At 43.0% G+C, this 13,754-nt stretch overlaps 1 protein-coding gene across 8 annotated transcripts in view; it reads left to right on the plus strand.

The window, feature by feature from the left end:
- Positions 1-13,754, plus strand: part of PRLR (prolactin receptor) — a 117,405-nt gene that overhangs the window by 43,300 nt on the left and 60,351 nt on the right. Inside the window, exon 1 of one of the 8 annotated variants that reach the window (XM_079994810.1) lies at positions 5,589-5,606. The exons of the other annotated variants lie outside the window; for them this stretch is intronic. The gene's annotated coding sequence lies outside the window, so the exon portion shown is untranslated. Of the gene's footprint in view, positions 1-5,588; positions 5,607-13,754 lie in introns of those variants that run through there. 8 annotated transcript variants of the gene reach the window in all.

Consider the following 13,754-nt stretch of genomic DNA (forward strand, 5'->3'; position numbering starts at 1 on the left):
CAATGTGGCAGCATCTGGCCTGATCACCACTATGCAAAGGAACCTCCAGTGATGGAGGCCAGAAGCTACCAAGCAGCTATCAGGTGACTCAGGGGGCAGTAATGCCCTACTTAATCCTGTAAATCCTCAGATTTGTGCCTGGCTCGTTCTGAGTATCTTGGTACTAGAGAGGGGATCTGACTGTTCTCCGGCTGGGCCCACTCACTCATCTGTTTATCTACGGACTTGCCCAGTGGTGGAAGGAGTCTCTCTGGCACATGGGGTGGTGCAAACCGCCCATAGGGGAAGGGCGAACTGTCCATAGGGAGGGATGGGGAGCACGGCGCCCATTCCCGCTCCCCTCTTTTTTTGCTCGCCTGCCTCTCCCACCCTCTCCCCTGCCTGCCTGCCTCCTCCATGTGGGAGTGCGGGGTAACAGTGCCCCCCATGACTCCTAACCCAGGGGGTGAGGCAATCATACCTGGGGGGCCCCACGATCTGGCCAGGCGACCAGGCCAGGGGATGCATTCTGACCTGGTGGCCAGGCTGGGAGGTGCGCCCCGCTGCAGTGGCCAGGCTACGGGTGAGATCTGGCTTGGCCACGATCGGACTCGGTTGGGATTTTGTCACACACATCCCTCAGGGATGGCACCTTCCCCACTGCCTCTGTACTTGCCTGCTTACTCAAAACTCGCCTCTGGACCGCTAACTTTGACAGTGCTTGCTCTGCAGTAGGAAAAGCTGGGCTTTATGACTGGGCTGATCTTGATTTGTGATGGGTAATTTGGAACTCTCCCAAGCAGCTTTCAAAAGTCAAATGGGTGCATGTATTTTCCTAGAATTTGATTTATCACATGTTTCTGCTTTTCAGAAATTATAAAAGATGAGAAAGATTAGCTACAGTGGAGAGACTTCTAGAGAAGTCTGGCCTTTGTATTCAAGCCAGATGAGCTGCCTTAAAAGGCAAATAGCCCTGGGGTAATTATGGAAATGGGATGCGGGTTAAACCACAGAGCCTAGGACTTGCCGATCAGAAGGTCGGTGGTTTGAATCCCCGTGACAGGGTGAGCTCCCGTTGCTCAGTCCCTGCTCCTGCCAACCTAGCAGTTTGAAAGCACACCAAAGTGCAAGTAGATAAATAGGTACTGCTCCGGCGGGAAGGTAAACGGCATTTCCATGCGCTGCTCTGGTTCTCCAGAAGTGGCTTGGTCATGCTGGCCACATGACCCGGAAGCTGTAGGCCGGCTCCCTCGGCCAATAAAGCGAGATGAACACCGCAACCCCAGAGTCGGCCACGACTGGACCTAATGGTCAGGGGTCCCTTTACCTTTACCTAATTATGGAAATGTATATATGGGGAGGTGCAGAAATGAAGACCAAACTACCTATGCAGATTGGTCCTCAGCCCCCTTGGAGCATCTGGTTTGTGTCTAAAATAGTGCTAGGTCTGCTTCTACAATGGAACTTCCACAACCCTTGATGGGACAGCCCAGATTTACAGAAGCCATCTTGGTTTCTGATTTGATCCCAGAATGTCCCTCTTTTCCTTAGGACGTCCCTATTTTCATCGGAGAAATGTTGGAGGGTGTGGAGTTATCTGACTCGTGAGCCATCTGAAGGCAGCCCTGTATAGGGAAGTTCTTTCAGTTATTTTTAATCCGATCAGAATATCAAAGAAAGAAGTATTTGTGTGATACTATAGCAATTTTACTACAGAATGCAGTACAAAAATCAATATGTCTTGGTTCTACTGCCCACTTGGAGATAATAAAGCTCTCTCTCTCTTACACACACATCTTTAGGATATTTTAGGAAGGAACATAAGGGAAGGATCTTTAGTTCTTGTACCAGTGAGTCAGGCATGCAGTAATATTGCCATTTTGTTGACACATCCATACATGTTCAGCCTTGTTAACCTTTAGAGGAACATGAGGAAGCTGTTGAAACGACAAGAAAAATGTATACACTGTTGGCATTTGTCTGCAAAATGAGTTTGTAAGCTTTAAAAGGTCTTGCTGGCTCCAGTCCAAAGTACTTTGTGCTCCTACATTTGTAGTATTTTGAAGTCCATTTAGTGGCTCTGCAAGGTTGTATGGGCAAAGTGAATGACAGCTGTAGCTCTTTAAGAGAGGCCAGATTGTGAATTAGAGTTAGAAACTAGCACCAATAATAATAGTAGTAATAATAAAATTTATTATTATTATTATTATTATTATTGTTGTTGTTGTTGTTGTTGTTGTTGTTGTTGTTATTATTATTATTAATTTATTAATAATACCCTGCCCATCTGGCTGGGCTTCCCCAGCCACTCTGGGCGGCTCCCAACAAAATATTAAAATACATTACATTAAAATACAAACATTAAACATTAAAAGCTTCCCTAAAGATTCTACTTAGAATGTAGAAGGTCTCAACCTTAGTGCTAGGGAAACTTCTGATACTCTCCTAATCAGAATTTCCTCCTTGATTTGGGAGTTCTGAATGAACTGGGTTTGTTAGAATAATAGAGTTAGATGGGACCTCAAATGTTACCAGGTCTAACCCCACATCTTCTCTGATGGATGCCCTTCTAGTTTCCACTGTCAAATCAAATTAACTCCATCTGTTTGACAGTCCTTCAAATATTTTTCATTTATTTCATTTAAAAATATTTATATGCCATAATATAGAGAGCTATTATTGTAAACTGCTTTGTTTTTTTAATAAGAAAAACACATACAAATTAAACCAGAGACCATCAATTAAAGACCATCAATCATAGAAAGATGTGTTATTAGTTGCTTAGAGAAGCTGGGTAGAATAAAAAAGTGTTCAGCCTGTGTTTTAAAGATTGAAAGAGAAGGCACCTGCTGAATCTCTCTTGGCAGGGTATTCCATGACAGTGGGCAGAAAAATGATTTGAAAATTGTTAGCTTTTGTCTCTTAATCATCTCTTCTCTAGGCTAAATATACGCTGTATGAAACTTGGTCTACCGAACCGAACCAATACTTTAGAAAGCCTCCATAGTTCTGTTTTCTCTCTCTTCATTTCTGAGAGAGTGTACGCACATTTTATTTTAGACTCAATGAAGCACACATTTCTTCTATATAATCCACAAACAATCTAGATCTATTGCATATTTGTTGCCCCCTGAAAAGTGCTTCTTGAGAAACGAGTTCCATTCCAAAAATGAAAGGTCGTTGACGATTGATTTTCGCATTGCCCCACTGCATATCCAATTGGGAAAAAAGTTGGCCGTCCCATCAGTGGGAGTTGTATCCTCCCCTGCCCAATGCCATTGTGGGTGAGCATTTATCAAGATGGTTATCATCACTTCCTCCTTCCCTCAGCTGGGGCAGGTGCAGGAAGGAAAAGGCTTGCATAACCTAATCAAGGGGAAGGTTTTCAAATGTGTATCAAGTGACTACACCCATCCTAATGTACAGCAGCAGGATCTAGGATCAATCTAGATTGAAAACAACATGCTGAGGACAAACATGAATGATGCCAGAATGAGGAAAAACTACATTTCTGTGCTACAAGCAGGTTAGTGTGAAATATTTTGTGTGGTATAGACTGCTGTGAGAGACCTGTGGTTCAGCAGGGCCAGTTTTGGGGTGACTTCCAATACATGTTTGGTTGTTTTGCTTATTTCTTGCAAGAAAATCTGTAATAATTTATTTAATTTTTAAAGCAAACTTGATGAGAGTATTTACAAGCTTGAAGGCTTGAGGGAAGTCAGAAGAGAGGAACGTTAATGTTAAAGGCTTGAATAGCTTCCCCCTTAAAATCAGTGTGGAGCAGGAGCTGGATTGCACTCCGTAAGTTTGCAATACTTAGCATATGGGGAAAACTTGAAAGGAATGAGTGATGCTTAGAGTGGGAAAACAGAAAATTGAGACACTATTTGCAGCATCAATCATTCAGCTAGCGAGATGCAAAACACACATTCTTGTCTTTTTATCATCTTGCAGATAGGCTCCTGTTTGGCTAATTATTTCCCTGAGGTGGGAAGAGACACTTTGATTTGTGGTGACTCATAACATGATGAACGATGGCAGAAGCTTATTCACACTCTTGGAGTATCAAATGATAGCTGCAGTTACCGTATGAATAACACCTTTAATGGTATAGCTATAAGGGACTGCGCGGGACGCAGGTGGCGCTGTGGGTTAAAGCCTCAGCGCCTAGGACTTGCCGATCGAAAGGTCGGCGGTTCGAATCCCTGCGGCGGGGTGCGCTCCCGCTGCTCGGTCCCAGCGCCTGCCAACCTAGCAGTTCGAAAGCACCCCCGGGTGCAAGTAGATAAATAGGGACCGCTTACCAGCGGGAAGGTAAATGGCGTTTCCGTGTGCGGCTCTGGCTCGCCAGAGCAGCTTCGTCACGCTGGCCACGTGACCCGGAAGTGTCTCCGGACAGCGCTGGCCCCTGGCCTCTTAAGTGAGATGGGCGCACAACCCCAGAGTCTGTCAAGACTGGCTCGTACGGGCAGGGGTAGCTTTACCTTTTATAAGGGACTGCCTTCTGCCATAGCCCATCTTGGCTGTTTACACAGGCTCTCCTCACACTTGGAGCTGAGTGACATTGAAGTACAGTCATTAACACAGTCCTTTTACGATCATAATTTTGAATGCTGCTCAGTGCAAAAAAAATAAAAAGCCCAGCATCTCCTATCATATAAAAAACAAATCTAGCAAGGTCCTAAGCAAAGATAGTGATGGGACACCTGCCTAGAGTGGACATCAAACAGCATGTCATTCTGCAACAGTTTGGAAGAATCAAATCAGTTGTCAGTGTAGGATAACAAGCCTTGTATATCCAAAATGCTTAAGTCTAATTAACACATGAAGGGGTTAATGCCATAGAGTAAGTTGTCCTGCCTGGCTTAACTAAGATTACTCTCCCTCATCTTGGGAGGAATGAAGTCAAGCCTATTGTTTCTCTCAGTCTGCCATGTGAACTCTGGGTGTAAAGAGGTCTGGGCTGGTTGCTCCAAGCTCTCAGACCACACGAGGTTAAGACAGAATCCTTCTGCCTGATATGCTGGCACTGGGAGTTATGGATGGTGGTGGAACATTCAAAGAGGGTGATGGATCCTGCATGGATATGCTGCCTTCTTCTGGCATAATGTTCTGGTGGCATAACTCCCAGAACTCCCACCTGCGATTGGCAATAGTTTAACTTGGGAGTCGAGACTTCTAGTCAGGGCAAGTCCTGTGAGAAGAGCCAAAGAGGATGATTGCCTAACTCCTTTGAGATGTGCTGTGTTTGTGCCACATCTTCTGTGGGTGCTGATTTTGATTGACAAATCCTGTGGATAGTTACAACTTGGTAACATGCAGAGTGGCCCTCTATGCACTGGCTGCAAAAAAAATTAGGAAAAGGGAGCTAGATCAAATCACTGAGTTGTTTTGGCGATACAAAGGTTTAATCTGAAATCAAACTAAATTTAAGCCTGTTGGTTTCTCTGGTATCTTCTCTTACATAATGGATGTCAGCTTATTATGGATGCTTGTTTTGTATTTTATTAATATTATTGCTACAAGTTTGTCATGGCCTTTGGCTAGAGCAATAAACTACTGAAATGAACTACAAGTGAAGCTCCACTGAACTGGCAACAGAGAAAAGAAATGGCTTGCAGTTTCAGGTAATGTTGAGTGACATTCACAATAGCTGTGCAAACTTGAATAGCAATGAGAACTGAGTCAGCTTTTGGGAACTATTGCGAAAAGGTGTGTGTGCGCGCGCACCTCTGTATGTGTTTAAATGCAATTAAGCAGGTTCACAGTTGATTACATAAGAAGAAACACTGCCAGTTTTTCATACCTGCAGTAGCTAATTGTAACTCCATTCCATTTTTTTTATATATATTGACTTGGCAAACTTTGAAACACTTTGATCCAACATCAATTTTCTCTTTTTTTAATGCATAAGATTTGTTCTTACAAACACATAATAAAAATATTGTTTCTTGGCACATGGATGATTAGAAAGGAGGTGTGTTTCCTCAAAAAAGAAAAGAAAAACCCACCATTTACAAAGGCACTTGGACAAGCACAGAAGTACACACTAACTGCATTACATTTGCATTCTGTACAGTGCTATACTCTTTGCTCAGAGGATAATTTTCCCAGACAGTTGAAGGTGGTTTTGAAGATGGGTTGCAGCTTGTGGTGTATGTATATTTTTTCTCAACTTTTGCCTTTGATAAACAGATATTTATTGTCTCAAAACCTGCCTCGCCTGTTTAGCTACAGTGGCAGTCAGATCAAAGATGTGCTCTGTCATTTTTTTCTGAGCCAAGTACTGTATTGCAAAATTCAGAGATATGCAAAAATCTTAGCATAATTATGTTCCCAACCACACATTAGTCCAAGGGGGTCAGTTTGCTTTGAAGTTCACAGAAACTGAAGTCTTCAATCCTTGACATAGGTGACCCTTTGCTCCTCTGCAAATGGCTTAGGTTCAGATTTGATTCTGCAGGGGCATTATATAAAGGCCTATTTTGACATGAAGTGGTATATTAAATCATTGTCATCTCTTTCTTCCTTGAGCCTTTTAAGAACCCAGTGACTGGAGGTCAAACTTGCATCATTTTCCTGCCTCAAAGAGTTGTCTTTTCCTTGATCGTTAATGGAAATAGCCACACGTGGGTTCATCTGTGTGGATCTAGAAGAGGCCCTTAAAGGAACAATTAAGAAAAGAGCTGTGAAACTGCATGAGATGAAAAATCCAAAACAACAGCTAAAGCCTATGACAGAGTAATAAACAAGTAAAGGATTTGAAACAATGAAGTGCCCAGGTGCTCCAAAGACAGTGTTCAAAAGACTAATCTACCCGAATATAAACACTGCCTTGGAAGCACATCAACTTTATAACCAGCACTTTTTCTGCTTGAGAATAACAAACGAACAAAAAAACCCTTCCTTTCATCTCCCTTACAAACTAATGTAGCAAATGCTATCAGTATGGAATTGGCAGAGGTCTGCTTAGTTTTTACCTTTTTTACTGGCAGAGCAACTAAAGAGAACTAAAAAGAAAAGCACAGTTGGGATATTGCAGGATAATGCTAAATTATAAGTGTCCATAGTGCTTTCTGTTGACTAAATAGCATAACCATATCATGTATCCTCTTAAAGGCTTTGATTAACACGTTTTTGGATTCAAGTGATGCACCTAGTTTCAAAAATGCCACCGGCATGAAGTTTCCTTGTCGGATGGTGCCAGTGGAGACTTATATTTTAAAAGCTGACTAATTAATGTGAAGTAATTAGGATACTGTTGAATTTTTCATTGGAAGTCCCTTCTCACAGGTTCCACATCATGCTTCATGTTCATATCACAGTTCAAAATGTTGCAAATACAACTAGGTGATGCAGGTGAAGTACCGTATTTTTAGCTCTATAAGACTCACTTTTTCCCTCCTGAAAAGTAAGGGGAAATGTGTGTGCGTCTTATGGAGCAAATGCAGGCTGCACAGCTATCCCAGAAGCCAGAACAGCAAGAGGGATTGCTACTTTCACTGCGCAGCGATCCCTCTTGCTGTTCTGGCTTCTGAGATTCAGAATTTTTTCTTTTCTTGTTTTCCTCCTCCAAAAATTAGGTGCGTCTTGTGGTCTGGTGCATCTTATAGAGCGAAAAATACGGTAATTGTTGCAACAGCATAACCCTGTAAGGTAATTATTATACTCATATTGCAGAGAGGGAAACCGAGGTCAGTGAGCACCACAATTTGAACCAGGGACATTCATAGCTCAGCCTCCATACACATTTAAAGCACATGACTTCCCTCAAAGAACCATGGAAACTGTAGTTTACCCTTGCAGATCTATAGTTCCCAGCACAGTTCTTAGTGGACTACAGTTCTCAGGATTCCTTGGGGCAAGTTGTATGCTTTGAACGTAAGGTGTGTACTCAGACTCAGTCTCTTAGCCACTGTGCCAAACCTGCAGCACATTCCTTTGTGGCATCTGTTAGCAGCTTTGTTTCCCATTTGGGGAGAAATGGGCTGTGAATATTTGAACTACATCAGCAATTAAGTACTGACGACAGCTTCACACTTCAACAGAGTTGTGAACACATCGCTGACAAGTTTCCACACATTAAATTGGCTGATCTTCAGGAAAACAGCTGATGAACAGCCCACTTCTGGTGTCGTTTTACAGGTGCTGAATGGTTAAACTTTTTCGGACTGGTTCCATTTAAAGGCGACCTTATCTTATTTGCACTTTTTAAAACAACACAAGAACTAAAACACAACGGCCCTCCAGAATTCTGCAGCTCTCTGACTTTGGCAGTGCTTTTCTCCAGCCAAGTAATGGGTACTAAAATGCACATACTATACCTTAAAATGTGTAATGAAAACAAAATAATATATAGGAAATGCATTATATTTGGGGGTGTTTTTTTTGCAAAAATGCATGCATTCAGCAAAATTGTCCATAATCAATGTATGTAGTAGTGGTGTTAATAATAATAATAATAATAATAATAATAATAATAATAATGTAATAGAAGAAATCTGTGCTGAAGTGATGATGAATTTTCATGAGGACTTGGGTTTAAAAACAACAACCACAAACTGATGTATTTAAGATTGGGAAAATGAAAAACTGAAATTGACAGATTTACTCCTCCCATCCCTGACACTTGACCATCCTAGCTGGGCCTGGAACCTATAGGACTTGGAGTTCAGCAACATCTGAAAGGATACAAGTTCCCTACCCCTGGCCCTAAAGCATTATCCAGACCTTACAATTCCTTGTATGCTCACCTCTGCAGCAGAAAATGCTCCATGCTCAAGGAGCACAACTGAATCTTGGCATTCTCAAAAAAGAGATGTTCTCAAACAACATGCTACACTAAACAATGAGCACTTGTTCTTAAAACTTTAAATGGCAGCCAGTTTGGTGGAGGAGGGTTGATCAGGGTCTGGTGTATAGGGTTAACCCTTTCCCCAATGCCAAATTATTGACCCCAAGCTCCCTACTCTTCCCCCAAAGCCACTATCTGACACAAGGCAAAACTACGCACTCAACTTAACAAGCAGTTAGGCCATAAGCTCTGACACAAATTTATTGCCCCTTTTTGTTATTGTATCACTCCCTCCTCTCAGTTTAGCAGGAGTTGGGTCTGACAATGTGGAAGAACATTTCCAACATCACGTGCACTGATACAGTGCTTGTTATTAACTTTGAACTCCAAGAACTTTAAAAAAAACTTTTGACGTTCTCAGAGGCATTGCTCTACATTCCTCCACTAAGTGAAGTAAGGCAGCTAGACACCAGAGACACATAGCTGTCAACGTTTTCCCTTTTTTAAGGAAAATTCCTTTATTCCGAATAGGATTCCTCGCAAGAAAAGGGAAAAGTTGACAGCTATGCAGAGACACCTTGTGCGTGAAAATTCTGTCCAAGAGGGCATCATCCCTTGGCACAACCCTTTTTTTTGGGGGGGGGGGTTTGAGGTAAACTTTCTAATTTGCCTGGGACTTTTAGTTTTGCTTTCAATTTTATGTTCGGTTTGTAACTCTCTGCAGAAATGCTTTTTGTTGCGCTTTCATGTTTCACGATGTGCAGCAGGTATGGGAAACTTTTTGGTTCCTCATACCTATCGGGAAATAGCCTCACAGGTCAGATCCTGATAGGTATGTGGAACCTATTGGCACGTGGTCAAGTCAATCACATGCCATCGTTATTCCATCACACAGTCAACAGGTGGGTGGCTTTGCCAGTCTCGGCTTAAAAGGAGAGTGTTTGGGGACTTGCAAAGCCTGTAAGACAGCCGCACACTCCTGTTTCAGCCTGAAATGGGGGTACAGGGGGCTGGCTGCCTTTAAGCACTTCTCAAAAGTGCTCTTTGAAGTATCTGTCTTCCTCTTACATTTAAAGGAGAAGGGTGGTGGCTGCCTCAAGCAACACTCCTCCTTTAAGAGTCCTGCAGATAAGCAGGTGCTTTTGGAAAGACTGATTATCTCCTCTCCCAATCACCTGGTTGGGAGATGAAGAAAGCAGCTGCCTTTGGGAAGGTCACCTGCGTGTGGGAGAGTCCTGTATGCAGGCAATCTTCCCTCAAAGGCAGCTGCTTCCAAAACAGGCAGCTTCCTTTGGCAGTGGGTGCCTGTTCCCGGGGGTGGGGAACAGGTGTGCACAGACAAATGGAGCCCTGGGTGAGCTGGTGCTGCTATCAGCTGTTGATTTCAGAAGCTGGAAGGGAATGCAAGGGACACTCCAAAGAGCAGGGCAGGGAGCAGCCTCCACTGAATGGAAGCCGCTTCCCCCTGCTTGAGCAAGGTTGCACTCCTGCAGCCCATCAGGTGATGGGCAGATGGGATTGTGCTTTGCTCCTGCAAGGGAACAATCAGGAGACGATGCTAAGCTCCTGGTTGTTTCTTTGTTGTTGTTTTTAAGAATATTTATTAAGATTTTACAAAATCATAAATACAAAAATACATAGTAAAACAAGAAAAAAAGAAAAAACTCTCAGAGAAATAGAAAAAATAGAAAAAAGAAAGTTAAAAAACAAATCCATTTTTTATAACCTTAAACTCATTAACTTATTTCTTTGACTTCCTCACACCTCCCCTTTTTGTATTCCCATTAAAATATTCAAATCAGCAAATCCTTACCCTCTTCCGTTTATCTTAACTCTGGATCTTAACATATTGTAACTCTATAATTTCACCAAATTTTTAATTCATTTTTGCATGCTCTTTTTAACTTTGTCGCTAATGCCACTTATTTTCAGTCCAACATCATTTTAACATTCATTAATTTTACAGTGTTTCTGCAAATAATCTTTAAATTTCTTCCAATCTTCTTCCACCAACTCTTCTCCCAGGTCTCGGATTCTGCCAGTCATTTCTGCTAATTCCATATAGTCCATCACCTTCATCTGCCACTCTTCCAGGGTGGGTAGATCTTGTGTCTTCCAATACTTTGCAATAAGTATTCTTGCTGCCGTTGTTGCATACATAAAGAAAGTTCTATCCTTTTTTGGCACCAATTGGCCGACCATGCCCAGGAGAAAGGCCTCTGGTTTCTTCAAGAAGGTATACTTAAATACCTTTTTCATTTCATTATAAATCATCTCCCAGAAAGCCTTAATCTTTGGGCACGTCCACCAAAGGTGAAAGAATGTACCTTCATTCTCTTTACATTTCCAACATTTATTATCGGGCAAATGGTAAATTTTTGCAAGTCCTTTCTTTGAAACCCCGGCCTAACCCATCACACACCTGACATTGTAAAATCATAGAATTGTAGAGTTGGAAGGGACCCTGAAGATCCTCTAGTCCGACCCCCCCGCAATGCAGGAATCACTCATCCAATGTGGGGCTCAGACCCACAACCTTGAGATTGTAGGGTGGGCAGGCATGGTATCTCCTAGACTGTCTGGCAGGCCAAATAGGGGGGCATGACAGGCCAATATTGGCCCACAGCTGGAGTTTTCCCACCTTGATGTAAGCTATTCTGAGAGAGTGGCTAATCAAAGTCTGAAATTAAAATGCATGGAGAAAACCATTTGCACATGAGTGCTCCCATGCTCATAAGCAGTCTCTTGTGTGCAACGATCTTTGGCACAGATTTAAATTGGCTCCTACTCCTTAAGGTAAAGGTAAAGGTAAAGGTACCCCTGCCCGTACGGGCCAGTCTTGACAGACTCTGGGGTTGTGCGCCCATCTCACTTAAGAGGCCAGGGGCCAGCGCTGTCCGGAGACACTTCCGGGTCACGTGGCCAGCGTGACATCGCTGCTCTGGCGAGCCAGAGCCGCACACGGAAACGCCGTTCACCTTCCCGCTGGTAAGCGGTCCCTATTTATCTACTTGCACCCGGAGGTGCTTTCGAACTGCTAGGTTGGCAGGCGCTGGGACCGAGCAGCGGGAGCGCACCCCGCCGCGGGGATTCGAACCGCCGACCTTTCGATCGGCAAGTCCTAGGCGCTGAGGCTTTAACCCACAGCGCCACCTGCGTCCCTACTCCTTACTCAACACCAATTGTTTTCATTTGTGCCCACAGGATTTGTGCCTTATCTAAGAATGTAATAATATTGTGGGTTGAAGGGCACTGGTGGGCAATATCTGGGATAGTTTAGGTGTACTTTAGTCTGCTTTCCTCACAACAAGTGGAGAGGTCTCTTGAGGTTGCAAAGCACAGCACTTGCTCTCCTCTCTATTCAAATCTCCCTTTGTGTAGAGATTTTCAAAGGGGATACAAGACAAATCTGAAGAATCATGAATTGTGCAGACTGTTTATGTTAGCCAGATTTCATATGTTTCCCTCGATGATAGTGAGAGGAAGATATTTAGCTCTCCCAGAATCAGAGCGTCTCTGCAAATGTAGTAAACAGGAACCTGACACTTTGGAGCATATTTTCCTTTCTTGTGATTTTGGCATTTATGCCAGAAGACAATTATTAGAGGCCTTACAACTCAATAGGCTGATTTCTATGCTACCAATGGTTCAGGACCTGCTTTCGGACATAAATGATCAAATTACTTTAATAGTGGCTGAATTTTTGAGTGCTGTCCATGTAGAAAGATTGGGCCATTATAAAGAGATTTAGTGGCTCTTAACTGATCAGTGATGTGGTAGTGTTGTATTGTATTATTTATGCAAATTGATTTTCTCTGGAGTTAAAGATCTGATTGGGACAAACCTTGTGACGCTGAGCTCGTAGTTTGCACAATTTGTATACGGTGTCTGTTTGATAATGTGTTGTTTGCGATGCCAAATAAAGGATATTTGATTGAACAAGTGGAGAGGTATTGAACTAGGGCACAGGGAAGGCTGCAGCTTAATGACTGAGGAAGAGGCATGGGCTTTAGAAGACCCCATAAAACTTGAACTGCAGCATTGATCAAGTTGAAGTCAGGGCCGTCTTTACCCGGGGGTGCAAGAGGCGCAGGGCACCTGGGCATCAAATTCTGGGGGGCACCAGGTGCCCGCTGCTGAAGCCGCCTAAGCTCTTAACTATCTACCTGTTATCATCAATACTTATAAGTTTAAATGTGGTGGTGTGGCTGGCGTGCAACTTCTGTGGCCTATGCTTTTGTAACCTCTAGGTTGGACTTGTGTGATGCATTATATGTGGGGTTACCTCTGAAGACAGTTTGGAAACTTCAGCAGGTGCAAAATTTAAATGGCCAGATTGTTCACCGGGACAAGATGGTTCGAGCATATAACACCAGACCTGGCTCAACTGCGCTGGCTGACAATTAGTTCCCAGGTTTCAAGTCCTCACAGACCTTATGAAAATGTCAAGGACTGAACCTGGGATTGACACTCTATCTTGGAGCTGCAGCCCTTCATACAAATCCTGAAGGTCAGGACATGGTATAGTATTAGGATTTTTTAGACAAAGTGAAATTTCCCTTCTTTCTTTAAACATTTTTTTTTATTAAAGATTGGTTTACAACAGTATGTGCAATGTCTCTTTTTCTTCAAGTTACATTTTCTGCAGATCAGTTTCATTTGTTGAGACATTAGTGTTACATTAGGAAGAAAAGGGGGGAAGAGGTGGAAGGGCCATGGTGGGATGGGGTTGGGTGGCGATATTTCTATTTTACTTAATGTATGTGTAGGGTTTTGTGTCAGCGTCGCTTGTGCAGGTTCTCTTTACTATTCGCTTGTGTTTCTTTGGTGGTGAGAGTGGTTGGGGTTGGCCTAGGGTGTGGCTGGTTGGTTGGTTGGTTACTTGTGATTGGCTTGTTTTCATGTGTGAGTGGGATGGGTGGATGTTTTTGAATCAGGTTAGCCATATTGATTTGTATGCTGTTGGTGGATTCTTGTCGTT

Source organism: Podarcis cretensis (genome assembly GCF_951804945.1).
Source record: "Podarcis cretensis genome assembly, chromosome: 11".
Taxonomy (NCBI): domain Eukaryota; kingdom Metazoa; phylum Chordata; class Lepidosauria; order Squamata; family Lacertidae; genus Podarcis; species Podarcis cretensis.